This window comes from Canis lupus, chromosome 9 (genome assembly GCF_011100685.1).
Source record: "Canis lupus familiaris isolate Mischka breed German Shepherd chromosome 9, alternate assembly UU_Cfam_GSD_1.0, whole genome shotgun sequence".
Classification (NCBI taxonomy): Eukaryota; Metazoa; Chordata; class Mammalia; order Carnivora; family Canidae; genus Canis; species Canis lupus.
Window position 1 is genome coordinate 43,294,499 of NC_049230.1, and position 12,565 is coordinate 43,307,063.

The window sequence follows — 12,565 nt, forward strand, 5'->3', positions numbered from 1 at the left end:
CATGTGAGGGCTTCCAAGGAGAGCCTGGGGCACCCGAGGAAGCCCTCAGGCACACACCCTGGCACCTGAGCCAGGCCTAGAGCATAAACAAACTAGATACTCAGAGCTGCCAGGCACCAGGTCATCAACGGTTCAAAGTTCAAAGCTTTCAAAGGAAGTGACCACCAGCATTCCATCCCTCCCACACACCCCCTCCACCCCCACCTGCGACCCTTCTCACTGCCTGAACCCTCCAACACAATAGCTTCCCTCGTCATCTTCCTGGAATTGAGGCCCCAACCCCAATATCCCCGACCCCAAATGGACAAGTACATCTCCACCCGAGGCTGTATATAATTAGTCATGTCCAGCAACCAGGAGGATGTTTCCTGGAAAGTCCTCATCACAAAAGGACAGAGGGGAAGCCGAGGAGATGGCAGGCGGTTGGCAAAGAGCCAGTGAGGTCTGTCAGGAAGCCAGAGACCTCAGGAGAGCAACTTTCAATATCCCCAAATAGAAAGTAGCTTCTGAACCAAAAGGGTGGGGAAAGCTAGACAAGGCCTGGCCCGTTGCCATAACAACAGGAAACCAACCTGCCCAAGAAAAGGGCTCCAGATCTCATAAGCACATGGAAAGGCAGCCAGACCCTCTGGATTCAATGTCTCACTAAGGTGATCTTGCCCTGAACTGTCTGGTTGACCTTCCCTCCCTTCCAGCATGGACCCACTGCACACATACTTCTGGCAGGTCACTCTCCTTGGGTGGATTAACAAGGCCTCCTCAGCAACAGACATGCCAGGTACTTCAAATGAGCCCACACAAACCAGCCTGGATCATGGGCCAGGTAAAGGAAGGAGGGAATCCGATTCCATAATTTTGGGGGGTCCATCTGAGGGCAGGAGGGCTCTAGGTAGGAGAGCTCCTCCCAGGAAGCATGGTCCCAGGCCTCCCTACACAGACACAAACAGGGAGGACACTGCCAAACACATGCCCATTGGCCAAGTGACCAGGCAAAAGGAGTACCACTTAAAAAGCAGACCAACTGCCTTCCCCCACCCCCACCCCCACAGTTCATTCTGGCTGGCAGCCTTTCTAACTAATCAGCAGGACACATGTGCCTCGAAAAAGGGTGACATCCCCATCCCCCTCCCTGCCCCCAACAAAGCCCCAATGTGTTGTATGTCCCTGCAGGCCTTATCTCAGCCAGGAACATGACCCACTCCTCACCATGCTTGGTACCAAGCAGCACCCTGCCGCCCTTCCCCAACACGGGGGTGGGGAGCAGCTAACCTTACCACCTCCCCTTCCCATTGGCGAAACAACTGGCATGACAGGTTAGCAGGGCGGGGCGTCAGGGCAGTCTCTCCCAGAGGCCTGGGGCAGCCAGTCCGACCTTCCCACACACACCCCACCCCTTTGCAGGGAAAGGTGAGGTGAGCAGCCAGTCTCGGGGGACAGCCAGCACTCCCTAATCCTCCAAGCCCCGTTCACTCACCCCCATCTTCGTCCCCGGGAAGAGGGTCTGGGGAAGCGGGGTCTCCATTGTTTTGCCAGCTGTCTAGCAGCTGCTCTTTTGAGAGGAGCCCGCTGTCGGCCTGGCAGTGAAAGGGTGAAGGCCGCTGGGAGGGATAAAGGGCTCGGTGGAGGTGCTCGCCTTCCCCGCTGCTTTGCTCGGAGCCTCGCTCGCCGGCTCGCTCGGTCTGGGGGGGCCTGGGCCTGGCTCCGAGAAGCCCCCCTATCCCGGAGGCTGCAGCCTCTAGCCCGCAGCTCGGGGCCACCTGGGCGCCCCCCAGCCCTCAATCCCCCCAAACTGAGGGCCACCCTGCCCTGCCTCCGCGCGTCCCCGAGCTGGCAGCAGGGGCCAGAGCTCCCCTCCCCGCCCCTCCCGGCCGGCCCCCATGCCCCCGCGCCCAGCTCCGCGGCGCGGCCGGGGACGGAGCCGGGAGTCCGGGCCGCCGCTTCCAGGGGACAGTGGGGGAGGAGGAGCCGGCGGGCCCCGCCGCCCGCGCGCCCGCCCGGCCCGAGCCCGCCCCGCCGCCCCACCGGGCCCGCGCCGCCCCCGAGCGGCCGCCCCAGGCGCCCCGCGCTCACCGGCCGCCGGAGCCCGCCCGGCAGGCAGCAGAAGCGGAGACGCGGCATCCAGCGGCCCCGGCCCGGTCCGGGCTGGAGCGCAGCGCGGCGCAGCGCAGCGCCGCCCCCCGCAGCCGCGCGAGCCGAGCCGAAAGGGAGCTCCCTGCTGGCGGCTCCGGGGATAAACGCCCGGCCTTCCTGGCAGCGCCCGGGCGCGCCTCCAGGACGGGCCATGTGGGCCCGGGCGCTGATCCGGAGCCCTCTTTCCGCGTCCGAGGCCCCGCCTGGAGCTCCGGGTGCCCTGGGCGCCGGAGGCCGCTGGGCGCGCCCGGGGCAGGCACCGCGCCCGCATGTGCAGAGCAGGTTCCCTCCAAGGCCGGCCCCGGCCCCGGCCCCGGCACGGGTGGGGCGGGGGGCAGTGCTGTCCGGAGGAAGCATTTGAGACTTGCTGGTCACATCTTCCCAGGGTGGCTCCGCAGAGGCGGACGCTGGGCGCTGCTGGACGGTGCCAGATGGTTCAGTCCAAAGCAGGCTCTGCCCACATGTCCAAGGTGGCATAGTCAGGAGGTACTCCCCTACGTGGACACGGGCTTGTGGCAGCTTGGTCTGAGAGAGCCCTGCCTCGAGGGGAGCTGCCTGAGGGGCACCAGAGCCCAGGAGGCAGCCCCCAGTGGCACTCACTCACTCCCAAAGGAGTCCAACAATGCTAAGATCAACACCTTTCAGAAGCTTTTTGGAATGAGGTCTGCCCCTAGGTCCTCATGTCCTGTAAATGTCCAGTGAACTGCTACCCACCAAGAAGGGATTTTAGGCCACCTGGGAGAGGCCAGACGTGTTTAGAGACAGGCCCCCAACACAGGTGCTGTCTTGAGTTTGAAGAGGGAGAGGTGGACACTTCTACAGGCAGTGTCCATACTGGAGTGAGGTACCCTAGAATGTGAGAGACTGAGTGGGGCAGAAGGGCAGCTGCCTCCACAGTTAGACCAGCTGAGAACTTCTGCAGACAGGGGTGGCCCAAGCTGACAGATCAGGGAAGGTCAGAGCAAGGCGGCTCAGGAGCAAAGAGCTGAGTAAGAGCTCAAAGATCCTGAGGGATACACCACACCCAGGATGTGCTTTTTGAATAAAGGAATAGCATGTCCCCTAAATTCAGTTAAACAAACTTTTACTGAGAGGCAGCACCAGGCACTCAGGGACACTGAGAAATCAGACATGGAGCCTTTCTCCACAAACTCACATGGAAGCAAGCTGTGACTGTAGCAGGGTACACCATGCTGTCATCCCTAGGATGAGACAGCGCTATGATGGCTAGCTTGGCTGGAGGAGTGAACGAGAGCTGCTCTGGGAACATGACATTGGGGGCACCTGGGTGACTCAGTGGTTGAGCATCTGCCTTTGGTTCAGGTTGTGATCCCAAGGTTCTGGGATGGAGTCCTGCATCCAGCTCCCCACAGGGAGCCTGCTTCTCCCTCTGCCTATGTTTCTGCCTTTCTCTGTGTGTCTCTCATGAATAAATAAACAAAATCTTAAAAAAAAAAAAAAAAAGAACATGACATTGAGTGAAACCTTGTAGGCTGGGTTGGACAATGCTATTGTTACTATTGTTACTGCTTCCTGAGCACTTACTATGTGCTAGACACTATCTCTGCCACAACAAACCTATGGCAAAGAGACTATTATTTTATTTTATTTTTTAATTTTCTTATTTATTTATGATAGTCACACACAGAGAGAGAGGCAGAGACATAGGCAGAGGGAGAAGCAGGCTCCATGCACCGGGAGCCCGACGTGGGGATTCGATCCCGGGTCTCCAGGATCGTGCCCTGGGCCAAAGGCAGGCGCCAAACCGCTGCGCCACCCAGGGATCCCGAGACTATTATTTTAGGTAGAGATTGAGTGAGTGCATGGACTCTGGAGTCTGATTACCTGGGTTCAAATCCCTATCAAGTACTAGTTGTTTTACCCTGGATGATTTATAAAACTACTCTATGGGGACACCCAGGTGGCTCAGTAAAGACTTTGGGTAAAGACTCAGTAGTGGAATTACTCAATCATATGGTAATTCCATCTTTAATTTTTCGAGGAACTACCATACTATTTTCCAGAATGACTGCACCAGTTTGCATTCTCATCAAGAGTATACAAGAGTTCCTGTTTCTTCACATCCAACACTTGTTGTTTCTTGTGTTTTTGATGCTGACCATTCTGAAAGGTGTGAGGTGATATCTCATTGGGGTTTCAATTTGCATTTTCCTGATGACAAGTGATGTCTAACATCTTTTCATGTGTATGTGGACCATCTGGATGTCTTCTCTGGAGAAATGTCTGTTCATGTCTTTTGCCCGCTTTTGAATTGGATTTTTTTTTTTTTTTTGGTGTTCAGTTGTATAAGTTCTTTATATATTTGGGATACTAAGCCTTTACTGGATATGTCATTCACAAATATCTTCTCCCATTCTGTAGGTTGCCTTTTAGTTTCACCATGCAGAAGCTTTTTTTAAAAAAGATTTATTTATTTATTTATTTATTCATGAGAGACACAGAGAGAAAGAGAGAGACAGGCAGAGACACTGGCAGAGATAAAAGCAGGCTCCATGCAGGAAGCCCAATGTGGGACTCAATCCTGCAACTCAGGGATCATGCCCTGAGCTAAAGGCAGTTGCTCAACCGCTGAGCCACCCAGGTATCCCCATGCAGAAGCTTTTTATTTTGATGTAGTCTCAATAATTTATTTTTACTTTTGTCTCCCACCTCAGGAGACACATCTAGAAAAATGTTGCTATAGCCAATATCATGGTGATGATATTTACATACAACATTGAAGGCATGATTCATGAAAAGAAAGAATTGATAAACTGAACTTCTTAAAAACTAAAAAAATTCTGCTCTGAAAAAGACAATACTAAGAGATCACAGCGACAGATTGGGAGAGAATATTTGTAAAAGACACATCTGATAAAGGACTGTTGTCTAAAATATACGAAAAATTCTTAAAACTCAACAATAAGAAAACAATCTGGGACACCTGGGTGACTCAGTTGGCTAAGCATCTGCCTTCGGCTCACGTAGTGTTCCCAGGGCCCTAGGATTGAGCCTCACATTGGGCTCCTTACTCAGTGGGGATCCTGTGTCTTCCTCTACCTGCTGATCCCCCTGCTGTGCTCTCTCTCTGACAAATAAATAAATAAAATTAAAAAAAAAAAAAGAAAAGAAAACAAATAATCCTATTTAAAAATGGGCCAAAGACTTGAACAAACACTTCACCAGAGAAGACATACAGATGGCAAATAAGCATTTGAAAGATGTTCTATGTCACCAGGAAATGCAAATTAAAGCAACAGTGAGATTCCACTACACACCTATTAGAACGGCCCAAATCCAGAATACAGACAACACCAAATGCTCTCAGAAGATCTGTACCAGGAAGTCTTACTCATTGCTGTTAGGAATGCAAAATGGCACGAGTTACTTTGGAAGACAGTTTGGTGGGTTCCTACAAAACTAAGCATACTCTTACCATATGATCCAGCAGCTGCACTTTTTGTTATTTACACAAATGAATTGAAGGCTTACATCCACACAAAAACCAGCACACAGATGTTTATAAAAACTTTATTCATAATTGCCAAAATATACAAGCAACCAAGATACCCTTCAATATCTCTGAATGGATAAAATGCGTAGATCCAAACAATACAATATTATTCAGCACTAAAAAAAAAAAAAGCTATCAAGCCATGAAAAGACAAAGAGGAAACTTTTTTTTAAAAAAAGTGTAGTCATGAGAGACATGTAGTCATGAGAGACACAGAAAGAGAGGCAGAGACATAGGCAGAGGGAGAAGCAGGCTCCATGCAGGGAGCCCAATGTGGGACTCGATCCCAGAACTCCAGGATCTCGCCATGGACTGAGGGCAGATGCTCAACTGCTGAGCTACCCAGGGATCCCAGGGAGGAAAGAAACCAGTCTGAAAAGGCTACATAACATATGAGTCCAGTTCTACAACATTCTGGAAAAGGCAAAACTATGGAGGCAGTAAAAAGATCAGTGGTTGTCAGGAGTGGAGGGAAGGGAGAGATGAATAGGTAGAGCATAGAGGATTTTTAGGGCAGTGAAACCATACGATATGGATATATGTCATTATACATTTGTCCAAACCTATAGACTGTCCAGCACCAAGAGTGAACTCTGATATAAACTACAGACTTTGCATGATGATGCTGTGTCAATATCAGTCCCTCAGCTCAACAAAGGCACCACTGTAGTGCAGGATGAGGATGCTGGGAGAGCCTGTGTATTCGCGGGGCAGAGGGGATATGGGGACTCTGCACTTTCGGCTCAATGTTGTTATAAACTTAAAATTGCTTTTAGAAATAGAGTTTCCGGGATCCCTGGGTGGCGCAGCGGTTTAGCGCCTGCCTTTGGCTCAGGGCGCAATCCTGAAGACTCGGGATCGAGTCCCACGTCGGGCTCCCGGTGCATGGAGCCTGCTTCTCCCTCTGCCTGTGTCTCTGCCTCTGTGTGTGTGTGTGTGTGTGTGTGTGTGTGTGTGTGACTATCGTAAATAAATAAAAATTAAAAAAAAAAAAAAGAAATAGAGTTTCCTGGGGCACCTGGGTGGCTCAGTGGTTGAGTCTCCACCTTCGGTTTGGGGCATGATCTCAGGGTCCTGGGATCGAGTCCTGCATCAGGCTCGCTGTGAGGAGCCTGCTCCCTCTGCCTCTCTCTGTGTGTGTCTCTCAGGAATAAATAAATAAATAAATAAATAAATAAATAAATAAATAAATAAATAAATAAAATCTTTAAAAAATAAAGTTTCTTATGAGACTGGGTGTCATATACAACTGAGGAATCACTAAATTTCACTCCTAAAACGAATAGTAGAGCATATGTTAACTAAATTGAATTTAAACTAAAAAATTAAAAAATATAAAAATGTTTTAAAAGTTTCTTAAGTTTGAAAAAAATGAAATGAATTAATATAGGAAAAGAACAGTGCCTGGCACATAGTAAGCATTCTGTAACTGTTAGTTTTATTATCACATCTTTCCTAATTCATAGCTATGGAAACTAAAGCACAGACCGATTTACACACAGCCTGCAAGCGGCAGAGTCAGGATTCAAACTGAGGTCTCCAGGACTCCAAAGCCCACATTCTTCCCCCTACAACATGACAGTGAATGAATAGACACACTAACATGTTTTATTTATGTGTGCCCACATCTAGGGCACTCCTGGGGTAGCACAGAGTGTTCCTAAGAGCTCCTCTAGCCTGACCCAGGAAGTAGTTTCAGAGACTAGGATGGCTTGAAACACCACAACAACACCCATGTCTGGTTGGTTCACAGTCACTTGGTGTTTAATCTTTTACTTCCCAAAGGTCAGACTCTCTCCCCCTCATAGAAAAATGTCAGAGCAGTGTCCACATAGAATAGCCCAGATGACCATGGAATGGTCAATTTTTTCAGAAGATTCCCGAGCTTCTAAAGCAATCTGACTTGAATCAAGGCTCCCCTCTGCCCCCAGAGAGAAACCTGGTGATAATAAAAGTCTCTGGCATCAGTTGAGTCCTTATCATGTGGGCAGGTGCTATGCTAACCCCTTGCCAGGCGTGGTCTCTTTTAGTCCTCACAGTCACCCTATTAGGGAAGTGCTGTTATTATCCTCATTTTAAAAATTAGAAACTAGGTTTAGGAATATGAAATAACGTGCCCAAGGCCACGTGACTAATAAATAGCAGAGTCCTGAATGCTTGCTTGAACCACTCTGTTGGGCTCTGTCCCGGGTGGAGTGGAAAGCGTATGAGCTTTGGAGCCACACAGCCTGGGAGGATACTTGGTCTAGGAGCTGTTAGCAAATTCCTTGGTCTCTGTAAACTTCAATTTCCTCATCTATAAAAAGGGGATAATAATAGTGCCTACTTCATAAGGGTGTGCAAGGATAAAACAAGCAAATTCATTGAAGGCAATTAGCCTAGTACTTGATACATAGTAAATGGTTAACAGATGCTAGCCCTTATTAATCACTCTGAACCTCCGTTTCCTCATTTGTAAAATAGGGGCTGATAATAATATGTAAGTCACAGAGTGATTGTGAGGCTTACAAGAATGGGCAAAGGGCAAGTAAGATGAGACTTGCCACGTGGCAAGCTACCACACCATCACTCTCCAAAATGGGTCGCAGATAAGCAAGCCAGCTTTTTTTTTTTTTTTAAAGAATTTATTTATTTATTCAGAGAAACAGAGAGGCAGAGAGGCAGTGACACAGGCAGAGGGAGAAGCAGGCTCCATGCAGGGAGCCGGATGTGGGACTCAATCCCAGGTCTCCTGGGCCGAAGGTGGCGCTAAACTGCTGAGCCACCCAGGCTGCCCATCAAGCCAGCTTTTTAAAAAGCCCATGGAGGAGCTCCTGGGTGGCTCAGTTGGTTAAGCTTCTGATTTTGGCTCAGATCATGATCTCAGGGTCCTGGGATCCAGCCCCATATCAGGGCTCCTCGCTCAGCAGAGCATCTGTTTCTCCTCTCTCTGCCCATTCCCCCAGCTGTGTACTTTCTCTCCCAATAAATAAGATCTTTTAAAAAATTCTTTTTTAAAAATGCCCACAGAATTGCAAATCTACCTGATAACAGGTGTGCTCAGATGACAAAGGCACACTTTAAATATTGTTCTTCAAAATGCATTTATTAACTTAAGATCCTTTATTTCTTTGCGTAGAGGCTTGGAGTATGGATGGAAAATGCTCTCCAGGACACTCAAAGCTAAATTCTTAGGGGAGAACACAGTCAGTCCAAAACAAAGGAGCATGTCTCTGATATGACACTAAACAGTTTTATTTGAGGAAAGTTCAAACACCTATGAAAGTAAACAAATAATATGACAAGGTCCCAAGTATCCATCACACAACTTTAATAGCTACCAACCCACGGAAAGCTTGTTTCAACTATACTATCTCATACCCAGTAGAGTCTTAAAACAATTCCCAGATACCATATAATTTCATCTGAAAAGATGTCAGTGTTTATCTTTAAAAGATAAGATACTTTTAAATTTTTTTTGAAGATTTATTTATTTATTTGAGAGAGAGAGAACAGGGGGAGAGGAACAGAAGGAGAGAGAGAATCTCAAGCAGATGCCACACTGAACACAGAGCTGGATCCAGGGCTCAATCTCATGACCCTGAAATCATGACCTGAGCCAAAATCAACAGCCAGCACTTAACTGAGTGAGCCACCCAGGTGCCCCAAGATAAGATTATTTTAAAAACAAACCACAATAGCATTGTCACACCTAATAATTTTAAGCAATCATTCCTTAATATCACCAAATAATCAATGTTCAAATTTCTAATTGTCTCCATAAATGTTTTTTTTTAACTGCTGCTTCGTTTGAATCAAGATCTACACATTGCAGTTAGCCGATACAACTTTAAAGTATCTTTTAATCTTTGTTTTCTGTTTTTTCCCTCTGCAAACAAATTTATTTGTTGAAGAAACTAGGTGTTTTTCCCTACAGATTTTCACAGTCTGGATTTTGCTGATTTCATCCCCATGGTATAGTTTAATATGATGCTCTGGTCTCTGTATTCCCTATAAATTGGTAGATAAACCTAGAGACTTGAACGGATTTGAATTTAATTTTTTTGGCAAGAATACTTCATATGTGGTATAGTCTCAGGAGGCACAGTGTCCTGCTGTCTCTGAAATGACACTTTAAGACATCAGAAATATGATTGTCTTTATTAGAAGTGTAAGCATATAAAAAGAACCCATCCATCCATAGATGAATGGATAAACAAAATGTGGCATTTACATACAACAGAATATTATCTAGCCATATATGATTGAACTTTGGGGTCATTATGCCAAGTGAAAGAAGTCAGACACAGAAGGAAAAAAATATTGTACAATTCCACTTACACGAGAGATAGAAAATGTAAATTCACAGAGACAGAGAGTAGAATAGGGGTTACCAGGCACTGAGGCAGGGAGAAAATGGGAAGTAATTATTTAATGGATACAGTGTTTCCACTGGGGATGATAAAAAAGCTCTGGAAATGGAGAGTGGTGATATTTGTACAATAGCATGAATGAGCTGAATGCCACTGAAATGTACACTTAGAAATGGTTAAAACGATAAATACTATGCCGTGCATATTTTACCACAACAAATACTCCCACACAATGGATAACTCTCAATATCCATAGCAAACAGACATCACTCTAGAGGCTAGCGCAGTACTTTCACCATATCTTGCAAATATCCCAAATGACTCATGTCCAGGGCCAAATGTACAATCTTCCTCAGCGACTTCTTCCTTTAGGGGATGACCCTCACCCTCAGTGAGTGAAGACAGCAGTCGGCTCTCCTTCCTCCTTTTATCTCCCTCCACTCAGGCATTGAGTCCTACTGGTTCTACTCCACATGTATCTCTTCAGTCTGTACCATTTGCTTATCCCCACTGCCACAGCCTTATTTCGGGGTTCGTCAGCTGTCTACTGGACAATTGCAACAGCCACCTCACCATGACCTGCTTCCACCTCATTCCAACCTGTCCTCCTGACGGCTGCCAGACAGATGCGAGCTTGTCTTTCCCTGGCTTGGAATTCTTCAAAGGCTCCCAATGATGGCCTACTACAAGGGTCAGTAAACTTTTTCTGTAAAAGGCCTGATAGCAAATATTTTAGGCTTTACATGCCTATCAGCTACATAACTCTGTGACTGTAGCACAAAAGCAGCCATAGATAATACCTAAACAAATAGGCGTGACTGTGTTCCAATAAAAATTTATCTACCAAAACAAGTGGTGAGCCAGATTGGGCCCGAGGGCCATAGTTTGCTGAACCCTGATCTACAGAATAGAACCCAAGCTTCTTAGTGTAACCCAAAAGAAAGGCAACTGCCCCCTCTCTTCTCAGGACCTAGACATCAACAGTCTGGGGCCCGAGGAGGGCAGCTTCCACTGCAGCAAGCAGGACTCTAGTTAGACCTTGGGAAGAACTTAGCTGTTAAAGGATTGTTAAAATTGGCCTAAGTTGTGGAAGGAGGTGGAGGAATGTCCATCTGTCTAGTTTTCTGACAAGCCCTGTCTGGACCCACTCCTAATTCTGGCATAAAGATATCAAAACTAAATTAAATCAGTATATATGAGTGAGCCTGTATCCCACACAAAGCACAGCATCACTATCCTGTCCACCACTAAGGTGCAAAGACCAGTTGGAGACACAAAATGGCAGGGAGTAGAATGAAATAACAGATCAAGGCGGCAGCAAAGGGGAAGCCATGCAACAGTGCTGATGAAGCATTAGGTGGAATCCTAATGGAAGCTCAGAGGAGGAAAAGACCAGAGGCGGGAGCAAGGAAGGCTTCACAGAAAGAGGCTAGTGTTTGAGTCTGTAATCGTAAAATTTATGATAATAACGGCATCCACTGCTTGCTGAGGAATAGTGGGCATCCACCACTTTATTAACATCGTCTTGTTGAATCCTCACAACAACCTCGTAAAGCAGTGTCATTAGTGCCTTTCTGTATAGTAGGAAATTGAGCCTCAAAACTTGGAGCAGGGATCCCTGGGTGGCGCAGCGGTTTGGCGCCTGCCTTTGGCCCAGGGCGCGATCCTGGAGACCCGGGATCGAATCCCACATCGGGCTCCCGGTGCATGGAGCCTGCTTCTCCCTCTGACTGTGTCTCTGCCCCTCTCTCTCTCTCTCTCTCTCTCTCTCTGTGACTATCATAAATAAATAAAAATTAAAAAAAAAAAAAACTTGGAGCAGTTTGCCCAGGGTCACACAGCCCACTAGCAGCAGAGCAGGACTAGCTAGTTTGGCTCTGAAGCTTACCAGGGCAGAGCTCCCCAGGGTGGGGGGCACTGGCAAAGGGATTGGGTGAAGGTCTGGGGCACAGGTCCTGATGTGGCTAGAATGGGAAAGAGTAAATGACCAGCTTGGAAAGGGAGATCTGGGCTGGCTCATGGGTGACACTGGAAACCAGGCCCAGGAGCTTCAAGTGGTAATCACATCTGGATTGGGATGGAGGTAGGGGGCAGCGTGGGCAGGAAGGCACCTGACACGTTCAACATGGCAGTTCAAAAGAGTGAGCTATCAAGTCTACGCCAGAGGGACGCTGTGGGGACAGGTATGGGAGAGACAAGGAAGGATGATTCTTGTGAGGATACAGCTACCAACAGCCATCGGAGCAGGGGAGGGAGGAGTTGCCAACTGATTCAGTTCTGAGTGGACCAGGCAGCAAGGCCAAATCAATACCTAGAGGGCTAATGTTTACTGGACTTGCTACTGCTGGCAAGCACTTCACATGTAGAAACTCACCCCATCCTCACAACAGTCTCAGGAGGGAAGATCTATTATTATTCCCATCTTTCAGGTAAAGGAGCTGAGGCACAGAGAGGTTAAGCAACTCATCCAAAGTAACACAGCTGGTAAATGGCAGAGCTGGAATTTGAACTCAAGGAGTCTGCTTCCAGAAGCCTTGCTTTTGATCACTTCATTTTACTATGTAAATTG

At 47.8% G+C, this 12,565-nt stretch overlaps 1 protein-coding gene across 28 annotated transcripts in view; it reads right to left on the bottom strand.

Annotated features, from left to right (window-relative positions):
* Positions 1–2,185, bottom strand: part of MYO18A (myosin XVIIIA) — a 98,770-nt gene extending 96,585 nt beyond the window's left edge. For 24 of the 28 annotated variants that reach the window (XM_038548333.1, XM_038548330.1, XM_038548332.1 and 21 more), the window contains exon 1: positions 2,071–2,185. The gene's annotated coding sequence lies outside the window, so the exon portion shown is untranslated. The remainder of the gene's footprint in view (positions 1–2,070) is intronic. The other 4 variants (XM_038548306.1, XM_038548309.1, XM_038548307.1 and 1 more) reach the window with 2 other exon arrangements.
* Positions 2,186–12,565: the final 10,380 nt, after the last annotated feature.